Source organism: Chelonoidis abingdonii, chromosome 4 (genome assembly GCF_003597395.2).
Source record: "Chelonoidis abingdonii isolate Lonesome George chromosome 4, CheloAbing_2.0, whole genome shotgun sequence".
Taxonomy (NCBI): Eukaryota; Metazoa; Chordata; order Testudines; family Testudinidae; genus Chelonoidis; species Chelonoidis abingdonii.
Window position 1 is genome coordinate 145,777,330 of NC_133772.1, and position 13,221 is coordinate 145,790,550.

A 13,221-nucleotide genomic window follows, 5' to 3' on the forward strand; every position below is an offset into this window, starting at 1 on the left:
TGGAACTCCTGGTGGAGTGAATATTATTTAGCTGGTTGCCTGATTAGGTGGAGGGCTACATAATCTGGCTTAAAAGTAATGCTGCTTATTATTTGCTGGCTTTTATTGCTTTATGTAATACATAAGGTGTGGATGCTGTGTGGGTGCTCAACTATTGTAAAGAAGCCCCCAGGGTTTAAAAGGCACCTACCAGGTAGTAAATCCTCAATATATATAAATTGATATGTGTCCCAAGAGTCCCCTCTTCGGGTGGCCTCTAGGGGGACAACAGGGGAGATTGATAGGATGCTTAAAAGTGAGCCCGAAGGCCCACAAGATAGGCTGAGCAGGTGATCGCATACGCTTGATGGCATTGAACAAGGCGGGGCTCAGAAGGTGGACGAATGAATCAGCAAGCAGGAGCTGGGTGGAGAAAACCCACCCACCCCTTGCCTCTCCAAGCTTGGGAAGTGCTGATAAAAAAAATTCTCAGTGCTGATAAGGTAAGCTGCTTGTGCAGCGCCCAGGAACTGCTCAAGGCCATGAATTTTGTAATCAAATGCTTCACCAGGTGCCGTTAATTAAGCGCAGGCAATTAAATGCTTTAACTTTGTGATGTACCTCTACTTGCTTATATAAATTATGTGCTTCTATTGAGAAAGTGGGGGGGCTGGTATACTCTGGTTGCTCTGTTGGAGAATGGGCTTTTCTTCTTCGAGATGCTTGCTCTCATATGCACATATCCTTCTGTTACGTGTGTGCGCGCTGCGTGCACCGTCGTGTCAGAAGATTTTTACTCCCTAGCAACACTCGGTGAACCGGTCGACTGGGGCGCCCCCTGAATGAGTGGTGGCCGGCTATGGCCAGATATATATCCTGCCGACGTCCAGCCACCCTTCAGTTCCTTCTTACTGCCCGTGTTGGTCGCTCTGGATGAACAGTGGAGCGTGGCTTAGCTGCTCTCATACTTCCAACTAGCTACTCGGGTAGTATCTCGAGTGTATATAGTTATATAGTTATAATCCTTTAATATATATTATTATATACTTATATGTTTTTTCTTTACTAGCATAGTTAGTTTTAGTAATAGTTAGCGGGGTTTCGGGGAGTAGCCCCCTTCCCGCAAAGGTCTGCCCGGAGCCCATGCCCTGCTCACTGGTTTTTAAACCGCTGTGCGCTCGGTCCTGCCAACAAGCCAATGCCGCCAGATTCCACACGACTCCTGTTTGAGGTGCCTCAGGGAATCGCACTTTCACAGCTAGACTGCCCATTTGCAGGCTTTTAAGCCGAGAGAACAAAATGGAGTAGGCGGGACTTTTCACTTACCCTCCACCTTCGGCAGCGACGAATGCTGGCCCACTCTTGGCGGGCAGAAGCGCCTCCCTGGCACCAAGACCCCGCCGGGCACTGCAAGGCCTACCTCAACACTGGCCGTCGCTGGCACTGAAGTCGACTCGGCAAACACGCTCCCTCTCTCCGAGGTCGGTAGAGAAAGCCCACGGACTCCTCCTGCAAACAGTGCCTGACAGCTCCCCTGGCGCGCGCCATGGGGTTGAGCTCCCTGCTGCCTGCTGCTTCCGTGCAACTGCAACCGCAGCCAGAGAGCTCGTCTAAGTCGGATTGCCGCGCGAGACGACTTGCAGTCATAAACCTGCAGAGGCAACGCTGACGTCAGGCACCTGTTGATTCCGGTTCCCACAGCGGGCATTCAAATCCAGTGCCTGACAGCTCCCGGCATACGCGCCATGGTTGAGCTTCCTGCTCCTGCTGCTTCCGTGCCAACCAGGCACTGCAACCAGAGGCTCGTCTAATCAGATCGCCCGGCGCCATCACCTTGCCGAGGACACCGACAATTGTTCGGGCACCGGGACCGTCGATTCCCGGTTCCACAAGGGCCGTCGAATCCAGTGGCCTTGACTGCTCCCCGCGTGTCACGCCATGACTTGCGCGTCTGAGCTCCTGCTCCTGCTGCTTCCGTGCAACTGCGCACCACAGACAGCCAGGAAGCCTGTCTAAGTCGGATCGCCCGCACGCACGGCACCGACACCCTGCCAGGCACTGACCCGACGTCGGCAAACGTTGATCCACCCATCCGTCCCATGAGGGTCGTCGAATCCGGTCCGCTGACAGCTCCATCCGGTATGCGCTGTGGTTGAGCTTACTGTTCCCTCCCCTCTGGGACATTCCCAAGGCGCGCGAGGGATCTTCATTGCCATGACAGAGTAGATGCTGTCTGAACCCCCAGCACCACCGAGGTGCGGGTATACAGTCTCTTGGCAAGCCTCCCTTGATATGGACCATTCTCTCTGTCGGCACAGGCAGAGCAGCACCATTCATGATCAATGGTCCTACAGATGCTCCAGGTCCCCGTTGGGCAGTCCCTTGCTCCCTGGTGACGCGCACTTGCAAGTCCGATGCTGTCTCATCCTCGGCACTCACCCAGTCGGGTGTCCCGTTTCACTGACCCGCTAAATCTCGGGGCACCGTTCCCGGCTGCACCGGCACCAGCTACAGGCAACCGTGACTCTCGTAGCCGCTTCCCTTGACCTCGAGATTGGCTCAAGTACGACCTCCCCGACGCATCCCGCTCTGGTAGTGCAGGTCCGGATCTCGTTCCAGTACTGGTACGCCTTCCGGTACATTATAGGTCCCGGTGCCGAGTGTTGGGCAAAGGTCATGGTAAGGTCAGAAGACTCTGCCCATGATTTTTTCAGCACCTCCATGCCATCCGGACACGCATCAGTGTCTTCCCACACGGACAGCTCTTTTGCTCAGAGACGCGATTCTGATGTGCCCACCACAACAATCTGAGAGTCCTTCAGGACCCTCCTAAGGAGGGTAGCACTCAATGTGGACCTCCAGGTGCAGGAGGTTCCCGGAGGTAGGGGACCCGGGTAGTAGACATTCTATCGGCAGTTGCCCCCCATTAGAGGGGACCTACCCGATTTATATTCGGACTATCCAGAATGAAATGCCAATATTCTATGGAGGGTACGACTACTTGTATGTCTGTCTCCTCTCCTGTTCACCTAGTCATTCAGAGTCCGTTAAGGAAAGGGAATGGCATGACCAGCAGGCGCCAGCCCCGAAATTGAAGGAGGCTAGGCGAATGACCCTACTCAGCCGCAAGGTGTACTCTGCAGGGGCCTTATAGCTCTGCGTGGCAAATCAACAAGCCTTGCTTAGCCCCTAGAATTATAACACCTGGATGGCGGTGGATATGTTTATGGAGCTTTTCCATCAAGACTCCTGCCAAGAATTCACTGCCCTCTTGAAGGAAGGGAAAAAGGTGGCCAGAGCTTCCCTCCAGGCCTCGTTACCATGAGGAGCATCTCATGGCTTCAGGTTTCAAACCTCCGGCCGGAGCGGCAGTATACCATTCACGACTTACCATTTGATGGTAAAGGCCTCTTTGCGGCGAAGTCAACCCCAGGCTGCAAAGCCTGAAGGGCAACAGGATCCTAATGCGCTCTCTCGGTGTGCATACACCGACGACCTAACGCAGGCCCTTCTGTCCCCAGCCACACCGCCGTACTCTGTGCCTAGCCACAGATAGGACTTTGGCAGACGGCACGGCCGAGGTGGTTGCAGATGACCGTCAGGACCCCTAGAGGGCCAAGATCGAGGTCCCTCGCAATCACCACCGGGACCAAAGACGAACTTTCGAAGGTGCGCCCGAGGGCGGCGTACCAGTTACAGGCGGGATCCCACTCCTACTTCCTCTTGGCGTGGTCCCAGTTAACTCCAGTTCACTGGCTCCTACACATGGTGAAGTATGGGTACCACCTCCAATTTGTTCCAACCCTGTCCCTCTTCAGGGACTCCTCTCAAGAGCAATTCCTCTTACAAGAGGTGCAGACGCCGATGGACGAAAGGGGCAAGGGGCTTTACTCTCGTTATTCCGTAATCTCCAACTTGTACGGCGGTCTCAGACCTATCCTAGACCTACGAGGACTCAACCAGTTTATGATAAGGTTGAAGTTCTGCATGGTATCCCTGGGAACCATTATCTCGTCTTTGGATCCTGGAGACTGGTGTGCCGCCCTTGATATGAAGGATGCATACTTTCACATTGCCATCTTCCTTCTGCACAGGAGATACTTCCACTTTCTAGCCAACCATCAGTACTTCCAGTTTACGGTCATGCTGTTTGGCCTTTCTACAGTCCCACGGGCATTAACCAAGTGTAGGCCGTAGTCGCCACCCACCTCCGCCGACGTCAGATATGCGTTTTCCATATCTGGACGATTGGCTTATTCGAGGAGACTCCGAGACACAAGTCACTCAGCTTGTGGGCATCGTCAAGGACCTATTCACATGTCTAGGCCTGATGATCACTGTGGAAACATCCACTCTGGTTCCCACGCAGAGGTTAAACTTCCTAGGAGCTATCCTGGACTCCGACCTAGCTGGAGCCAGCTTACCACAGCCGCGGTTTCAGGCGATGGCATCAATCATCCGCGGTCTGCAGACTTTCCCAATGACCTTGGCTTGCACTTGTCTCGGTCTCCTGAGTCCCATGGCTGCCTGCAACTTTGTAACCAAACACGCCAAGCTCCGCCTCTGTCCTCTCCAAGTTTGGCTCAAATCGGCGTACCGCCCGGACAGGGGCCCAATGGTCACGATAGTCACCATTCCCTCGAGCACCCTAGGCTCCCTAGAATGGTGGCTAACTCCCTCCCTGGTGTGGCAGGGATGCCATTCCATCCGCCCCAGCCCTCACTGTCCCTGACGACGGATGCGTCATCTCTCGGCTCAGGTGCTCACCTCAGGTCACCTTTCGAGCTTAAGGCCTTGGTCTTCTCAGGAGCTGGCGTTCCACATCAATGTCCAAAATGAGAGCAGTCCGCCTGGCGTGCCAGGGGTTCCAGCAGCAGCTGCGAGGCCGTGGTGTCTCAGTGTTTACAGCCAACACAACGGCCATGTGCTACATAAACAACCCTGGGAGGGACATGGTCCTCCTCCTTTTGTCAGGAGGCCATCCATCTCTGGACTTTTGCATAGCCCACTCGATAAATCTGGTAGCATCCTTTTCTCCCAGGCGTTCGGAACGCCTTGGCGCTTCGACTCAGCAGGTCTTTCCTGTCTCACGAGTGGTCGCTCTGCCCGATGTGATGCATTCTGTTGCCAGAAGTGGGGATTTTTCCCACATGGACCTGTTCGCTTACCGCAAGAACAGGAAATGTCCGAGGTTCTGCTCCTTCCAAGGTCTCTCCCTGGGATCGATCTCGGAGACGCTTTCCTCATGCCGTGGAAGGGCCAACTCCTTTATGCCTTCCCACCGTTTCCCCCCTGGCTCATGGGTCCTGCTCAAACTTCGCAGGGGCAGGGCGCGCATCATCATGATCACTCCAGCGTGGTCCAGGCAGCACTGATACACCACGTTGCTCGGACCTGTCAATAGCCAACCCAATTACCCTGCCACTCCACCCAGACCTCATACCTCAGGACCACGGCAGACTTCGCCACCCCGGACCTGCAGTCTCTTCACCTCACGGTGTGGCTGCTGCGTGACTAAATCGGGGTAGCAGGAAGCCTTCCCACCTGGTCAACGTACCTGGCCAGTGGAAGCGTTTCTCCTACAGGTGCGAAACGCTTGATCTTACTCCTGCTGAGGTCTCGATCCCCTCTATTTTGGACTACCCTCTGGCCTACAAAAGCAGGGCCTAGCGGTGTCATCGCTGAGGGTACACTTGGCAGCCATCTCTACCTTCCACCCAGGCTAAGGTGGTCGTTCTGTGTTCTCACACTCTATGGTTTCGAGGTTCCTCAAGGGCTTGGAGCGCTTACACCCTCAGGTACGCCGCCCAGCCCCAACCTGGGACCTCAACCTGGTTTTAACCAGACTTATGTCTCCTCCCATTCGAGCCGTTAGCGACCTGCTCGCTGCTATACCTGTCTTGGAAGACAGCTTTCCTCGTAGCCATTACATCGGCCAGACAAGTCTCCGAGCTCAGGGCTCTTACGGTGGTTCCGCCATACACTATGTTCACAAAGACAAGGTGCAGTTACGACCACACCCGGCTTTCCTCCCTAAGGTGGTTTCGGCCTTTCATGTTAACCACACTCAACGCGATGGGGACAACAATTGCACTCCCTGGACGTCTGTAGAGCGCTCGCATTTATGTTGAGCGGACAAAACCATTTCGTAACACGCCCCAACTCTCGGTCGCAGTAGCAGACCGAAGGAAAGGCCTACCTGTTTCCTCTCAGAGGATCTCATCTTGGGTGATGACGTGCACCCGCACTTGTTATGATTTGGCTCACATTTCCCCAAGCCACATCACCATGCATTCTACCAGGGCTCAGGCTTCATCTGCCGCCTTGCTGGCTCGTGTACCTACCCACGAGATCTATCGCGCAGCTCCATGGTCCTCGGTCCATACCCTTGCTTCGCATTATGCTCTGGTTCAACAGTCAAGAGATGCTGCAGCCTCTGGCTCAGCAGTTTTACATTCTGCCATATTTCACTCCGACCCCACCGCCTACATAAGGCTTGGGAATCACCTAACTGGAATGGATATGAGCAAGCACTCGAAGAAGAAAAGAGGTTACTCACCTTTGTAACTGTTGTTCTTCGAGATGTGTTGCTCATATCCATTCCAAACCCACCCTCCTTCTCCTCTGTCGGAGTAGCCGGCAAGAAGGAATTGAAGGGTGGCTGGGTCGGCAGGGGTATATATCCGGCGCCATAGCGGCACCATTCCAAGGGGTGCCCAGCCGACCCACCGAGTGTTGCTAGGGTAAAAATCTTCCGACAAACGTGCACGCAGCGTGCACACACCTAACTGGAATGGATATGAGCAACACATCTCAAAGAACAACAGTTACAAAGGTGAGTAACCGTCTTTTCTTTGTTGCTTGTGTGCATGCATCAATAAAGAACTTGGTTTCGGACTTTGCTGGGTTGCCTGTCTCTCTTGCGGTCAGACAACGAACCTGAAAAGTCTGGGATAAAGATAACCCTGACACTTTCATTATAGTTTGTGCAACTATTCACCTATGAAGTTAGTCATCCTCTCACATGCAAAGATGCATATCATTTTCTTTTTTGCTGCTTTATATGCAGTAATGTTACCTCATAGATAAGCCAAATGGACTGGTTCTTGATTAATAGGATTGTTCTGTTCCTACAACAAGAATGGCATTAATGCAGAGTTTGGCACAAGTCTGGCCTTCCTGAAATAAACATTTAAAAAAGAGATAAGGGGAAAAATCTTCCCCAGCCTGAATTTTTTAAAGTATATTTTGGTAATAACTTCCAAATCAGCAGGTGGGCATCCCTTAGAAGTCTGCAGTCCCACTTCTGGTTGGTTTTACTGCATTTGAGATCAATAATGACCTTGTCTCTTTTATAGCAGCATAAAGTATTATCTATCATACCTTCCTTCACTGCACCACACAGCCAGATGGGTTGGAGATAATGCTTGGGTTTTTTCAGTAAGGCAAGAGTTAAATATGTGCCATAGAACTAGAAATTGAGCCCGTATCTTTAGCTTGATAGAGTAAGGAGGATTTTTCCACATAATTTGTACAATAGAGTAATTTAAAAGTAGGAACTGAATATAAGTTACGCTTTAGTCAAACACAAGTTACTGAGCTCGATACAAGGGTAACTGGGTAAAATATAATGGCCTGTGATATACAAGAGGTTAGACTAGGTGATCCAATGGTCCGTTTTGACCTTAAACACTACGAATTATTTTTCTGGCAAAAATATACAGAAAAATGGTATAAAGCAGTTTACAGATTTGGCAGTAACATTCTATTGCTGTACTATATCTTATATCACAGTGCTGGGATGCCAAAACAATAGGGTAAATAAAAGAAAATAATACACTTTTTGAATACCCATTTATCACTAGAATTATATGAGTGAATTTGTAAATATATGTATGATTCTTGTAGTCAAGCTAAAGGAAATTACCGGAGTTGGAAATGTCAGATGATTCCTTTGATATCTTGCTGTTGTGTTGAAGATAACATTTTGCTTGATTGTTTATTAATATAGTTTATTTTGTAAGTATTATTTGTTGTTATGCATTCCTATTTTTTACCGACAAACATCATTCTGCATGTGGAAAGGCACGCAAAATGCATGTTCCTATCTAAAAGAGTATACTCACTATGTGTAAAAAACCCAAATAAAATAAAAACCCTATAGCTCAGTCAGTGTAACACACCCTTACAAACTATACATAGGAGTGACAGGCACCACACAACTACACAGAACAGCAAAATACAGCTCATATGATCAGTATTGCCAGCTCATATGTTCAGTTGTCATGAATCAGGCCCTGCAAAATTATGAGACTAGTTTAAAAATCATAAAGTTTATTTAAAATAATACATATTGAGTTTGTATTATTTGGCGTCATGCTTCTGAATCATTAGGACATGTTTGGGTCACATTTTAAGGTTTTTTTCTGGCACCATGAGGGCTAGAAACTTTGTTTTTTAATGAAAGCTGAGATACTCATGTAATCACATAAGTCTACGAGCTGCTACTTTAATAAAAATATCAAATTCATGGGACTTGCAATAAAATCACAAGAGTTGGCAAAACAGGCTAAGTGAATTATTGTATGCAGTGTTGTAGCTGCGTCAGTCCCAGAATATTAGAGACACTATCTTTTAGTGGACCAACTTCTGTTAGTGAGGGAGAAAAGCTTTCAAACTTAAGAGTTCTTCCGGTCATTCTTGTCACTTCAGGGAATGACAGTTTCATATTTAGGAGACTGAATATTGTACTTATTTGCATGTATCTCCCATAATCTACCAAGTCATAGGTAAACTCTCAGGTTAAGATTACTGGTTGTATTAATTAGATATACTTGTGTGCTGTGTACTTGGGGTTTCCATCCTTGACCACATTAGACTTTTCTTTAAATTTTCCATTGTTGCCACCAGTGCACACTCCACTGACAGTAGCAAAGGTGGGAGCTTTAGTGTAGAGAGGATGCTGGTAACCATGTTTTAACCTCAGTGTTGTGTAGATCTCACCTGAGCAGTATTAAAACACTGACCGCCATCTACACTTGTATTCCCACTATTCCTGCCATTGTAGAGCTGGAATAGCAGGAAATCTTAACGGGAAAAAAAGAAAGATCTAGTGCAAATATAGCTTAACTATCTACTTTATATTCATGAATCAGTACACGTGTCTGATGAAGTGGGCTGTAGCCCACAAATGATTATGCTCAAATAAATTTGTTAGTCTCTAAGGTGCCACAAGTACTCCTGTTCTTTTTGCGGATACAGACTAACACGGCTGCTACTCTGAAATACATCTTTATTATTCATTTTGATTCAATTAGCTAATGTTTAGTGTAAAGCACTTTGGAGAGAATAGGACTATATCAGAGCTGCAGATTTCTCTCATTTTTCTCTTTACTCTATTTTCACTGTGTATTGCCTCAGTTTCCCAAACTGTCCATCTTATCAGGCAAATGGAAAAATTTCAGGAATGCAAAGGATGCAGGTATTAGCTGGAGCTATATTCTGCTGCTGTGCTGGCTTTTACCCAGGCAATAGAAGAGATGATATGAAATGAGATTAATAAACGGACTTTTGAATAATAAAATTTTATTAAAGATGCTGTATCAACGCATGAATTAAGAATTTAAAGTAATACCTTTAAAACCTGGGATGCCCCCTGATGCTGTTTTACAGAGACTACCAATAATTGCTATGTTACAGCTGTTACAGCCTGCTCCAGCCTCCCTTTGTATAAGTAATTTGGGTAGGCCCAAACAGCAAGGGCTCTTATCCCTTAATGCTGTGTACATTTCTCTCTTCTTGCCTTGTAGGTGTTGCAAGTCCTGACAGTCCCACAGGTTTCCCATTCTCTGGAAGATTAGCTCCATTTCCTGTCAATGTCTTAGCTATGTTGTGTCTTCTCCCTAAGGGACCCTTCAGTGGGTTCTGTCTCTCCCCCTTCTTCACGTTCACACTTGAATCATCTTTTTTTCTGTTGTTTTAAAATAGCCACAGGGCCAGACTCATGAACATCCCCAGCAGTACTGGATCTTTTAAAGGTGCTGTAATGTATTCTTGATCTCCCTTTACACTTCTATCTGCTAAAATGTTTTGGAGTATATAATGAAATAAGGCATTCCAACCCCACAGATACTTTAATATTTTTTCTAGCATTTGTATATTGTAGCTACTTTATAGAACTGTAAAGCATTTGTATATTGTAGCTACTTTATAGAACTGGTAAACCAAGGCACATGGCCTGCACAAGCAGCAATACAGACAGTATGCTAAGCGTGTCAAAGAAGTAAGCAAATGCAAGTTATCAGTAAAAATATGCACAAACACTTCTCTATATAACAATTATTGCTAAAAAAAAAAAAAGCATAACATCTTTTTACAGCCACAAGTAGAATCAGTGAGATGCAAAGCTATAGCAGTACATAATGCTAAATGAATATTTTTAGTCTACTGAAATGTCTGAATCTGATCCATTTTGATCTGTAGGGGGGAGGCTTAATGTTTTTTTTTTAAGTCTGTCCAAACCCTGAATGCTAAACACTGAATGCCTTGCTGTGTTCTATTCTCATTAATTTAGCTGGAAATATTAGGAATGCTGAGATGCTTGAGTCAGAAAATGAATGGCTCCTTCTCTCCTTTAGGCCCGCCTCGCAAGGCTTGCATACAGAACAAAGTGCATACTGTTTCCTTTGACGATTATTTCACATTCATGTCCACGGCCAATCCGTCTGTCACATTAATTCACCAGTCTTGTAATAGGATTCCAGCACTATCTCTTTACCCCCACTTACAAGTACTGTGCCTCACAGGTCTTCAGTATCAAGATCAGAAATTGGTGATGGCAGTAGGGAGGCAACAGGCAAATTAAAGTGTCCCTCTCTTGACTCTGAAACCTATCTTGACTGGGAGCCTCAATGCCAGTTGTATCTTTCCACATGGCCCCATGTAGTTTTTGGGGTTTTACCTTATTCTCCAGACTAGAACAAACATAGATGTTGTTTTAACTCTTAATTTATTGTTGTAGTTGCCCTGAATATATTAAAATTAGATATTGGTAATTTGTATTGATGAAGTTTGAAATTTTTTAAGAAGTCTAAAGGTTTTGATGGCAACCTTAGCAATTTTTATTTTAGAAAAGGACTGCAGCAAGTGATTAGCAGGGCTTGCCAGCCCATTTCCGTGTAGTCTTCAACACCTAGCGTATGACTCCTATGGTTGTCTGCCCTTAGAGATGAGATTTCAGTTTGTTTTCCAGAGATGCAAGTAGAGTCACCAGTAAGTCAGTTTTATAATATAATATGGAGACAAGTCCCAAAGGGCTTTTACTGAGCACTCTAATTGACTCTGCTGTTGGTGCCATTACCAACTGGTGTAGTCTGTCAGGAAGGCAAAGATGGTGCCAGTTCAAGTCTGGCATTTGTGGTTCTGAGTTTAAAGAAGTCTTTTGCAGACTGCTTCTCCCCTAAGTCCTCTTCAAACTTGGATCTTTCAGTTCTTCAGAAGCTTAGATGTCTCTATTTCACTACTGCCACACAAAAGAAATGCAAGAAAAATATTAAGTGTCAGAAGCCCACACTCAGATGCCACCCCAGTATCCTTCCCACCCTCTACATTTCGTTTTTGCTTTAGATGTTACTTTTTCAGTTGCACTCACAATGGACATCAAGTTAGGGAACCATGTTCCTTAAAAAGACTTTTCTTTTCCCTCACTCCTAATTAATCTTAAACATTGTCCCAAGTTTGTTCCAAAAGTGAACTTTTCATTTTGGTTAAATATGTTGCCATTCCTTCTTTTTGATCCAGTTCTCAACACTTTAGTAAGGACTTGTGGTTTATGGCTTGACTTAATGGTTGAGAGAGAGCTACCTCCCTTCAGCTGGTCTTCTCATAGCTTGGGGCAGTCACCATTCTGAAAGAATGCTCCATATTTGTCTTTGTCTCTTCAGTTTGTTGTTGAGCTATGTTGTAATAATGCTGCTGAACCCAAACAGGCAGCCCTACTCCGTCAAATTCAATCCTGGGGTAAGCACTTGCAACTCCCCTTAAAGTCTCTAGGCCAAATGCGTTTTTGACAAGTGTCCGCATAAATTACACATCAGGCGTGAACTGTCCAGAAAACAGAAGTGGATGTAAACTGTAAAGATAATCCTATTCATTGCTTTTCCTGGTATGTTGCCTTTTGCCTTGTGGGTGTATAAATTGCACCTTCTTGATTGTCAAATTGGTATAAGGAACACTCCTTACATCCGTTACTTACTTACATACATTTTCTGATCAACTTACACCTGATGTGTACATTTCATCTCTTTTAAGTCACAGCTTTATTGGACTCAGTATGTCTATATAACTTTCTGTACTGGATGATAGGTGATGCTTTCCAGTAAGTCTCATTGAACTGATGGATGCCTCATGGCTTTGATTTGACCATTTAGAGGTAGAGAAATGCCCTTGTTTTGTTCAGAAAAAGGGATTGATTGCATTCAAAGTGAGAAAAATCATACCAAATTATTAATTTTCTCTATGGATATTAATGTTTATACAAGGTGCTGGACTGATAACCTTGTAAAATCAAAGATCTCTATTTATCCACAGATCATATACAGCTCAGGCAGAAGCACTGTAAACCTCTTTCCACCACTCTTCTAAAGTACACAAAGCCATTTTGCAGGGACCACCTTTAGGAGTGGGAAAGTAGCATTAGTCATCACGCACATTAATGCTTGATCTGATGAGATTGCAAAAAGGCTATTGATTAGTGCCAACTATAGTGGTAGTGTATGTACTGGGCTGTCCCCACCAGCTCACTTTGCAAACCAGTGAACAGTTGCCATTGCTAATGACTTTAAGCTCTCTAATGAGCTAGATTAGATTTGAACTTGTCAGCCACAGTAGAAAGTTCTGTATCCTATTACCAATCTGTAAAGTCATCCAGTTTCCCTACAGCAGATGTTTTAAATGAAATCGGCAGAATCTGATTCTGCAATCTTCAAATATTCACGGCTCAACTAAACTAGTCTAAATAAACTGTTTAAATAAAAGTGTACATGTGTTAAATTAACCACCAGATGGAGCCCTCACAACCCCAAGGAACAGAACTATACTGACATTGGTAGAGAAAACTATAAACAGTGTAGGCTTCTGTAGCTTCCTAAAAATCAGAGCAAATCTGTGATCTATTTTGCTGTTTGTAAACAAAATGAGGGGTTGGACAGCCAACAAGTTCACCCCTCTAGCCATGAGGCCGCT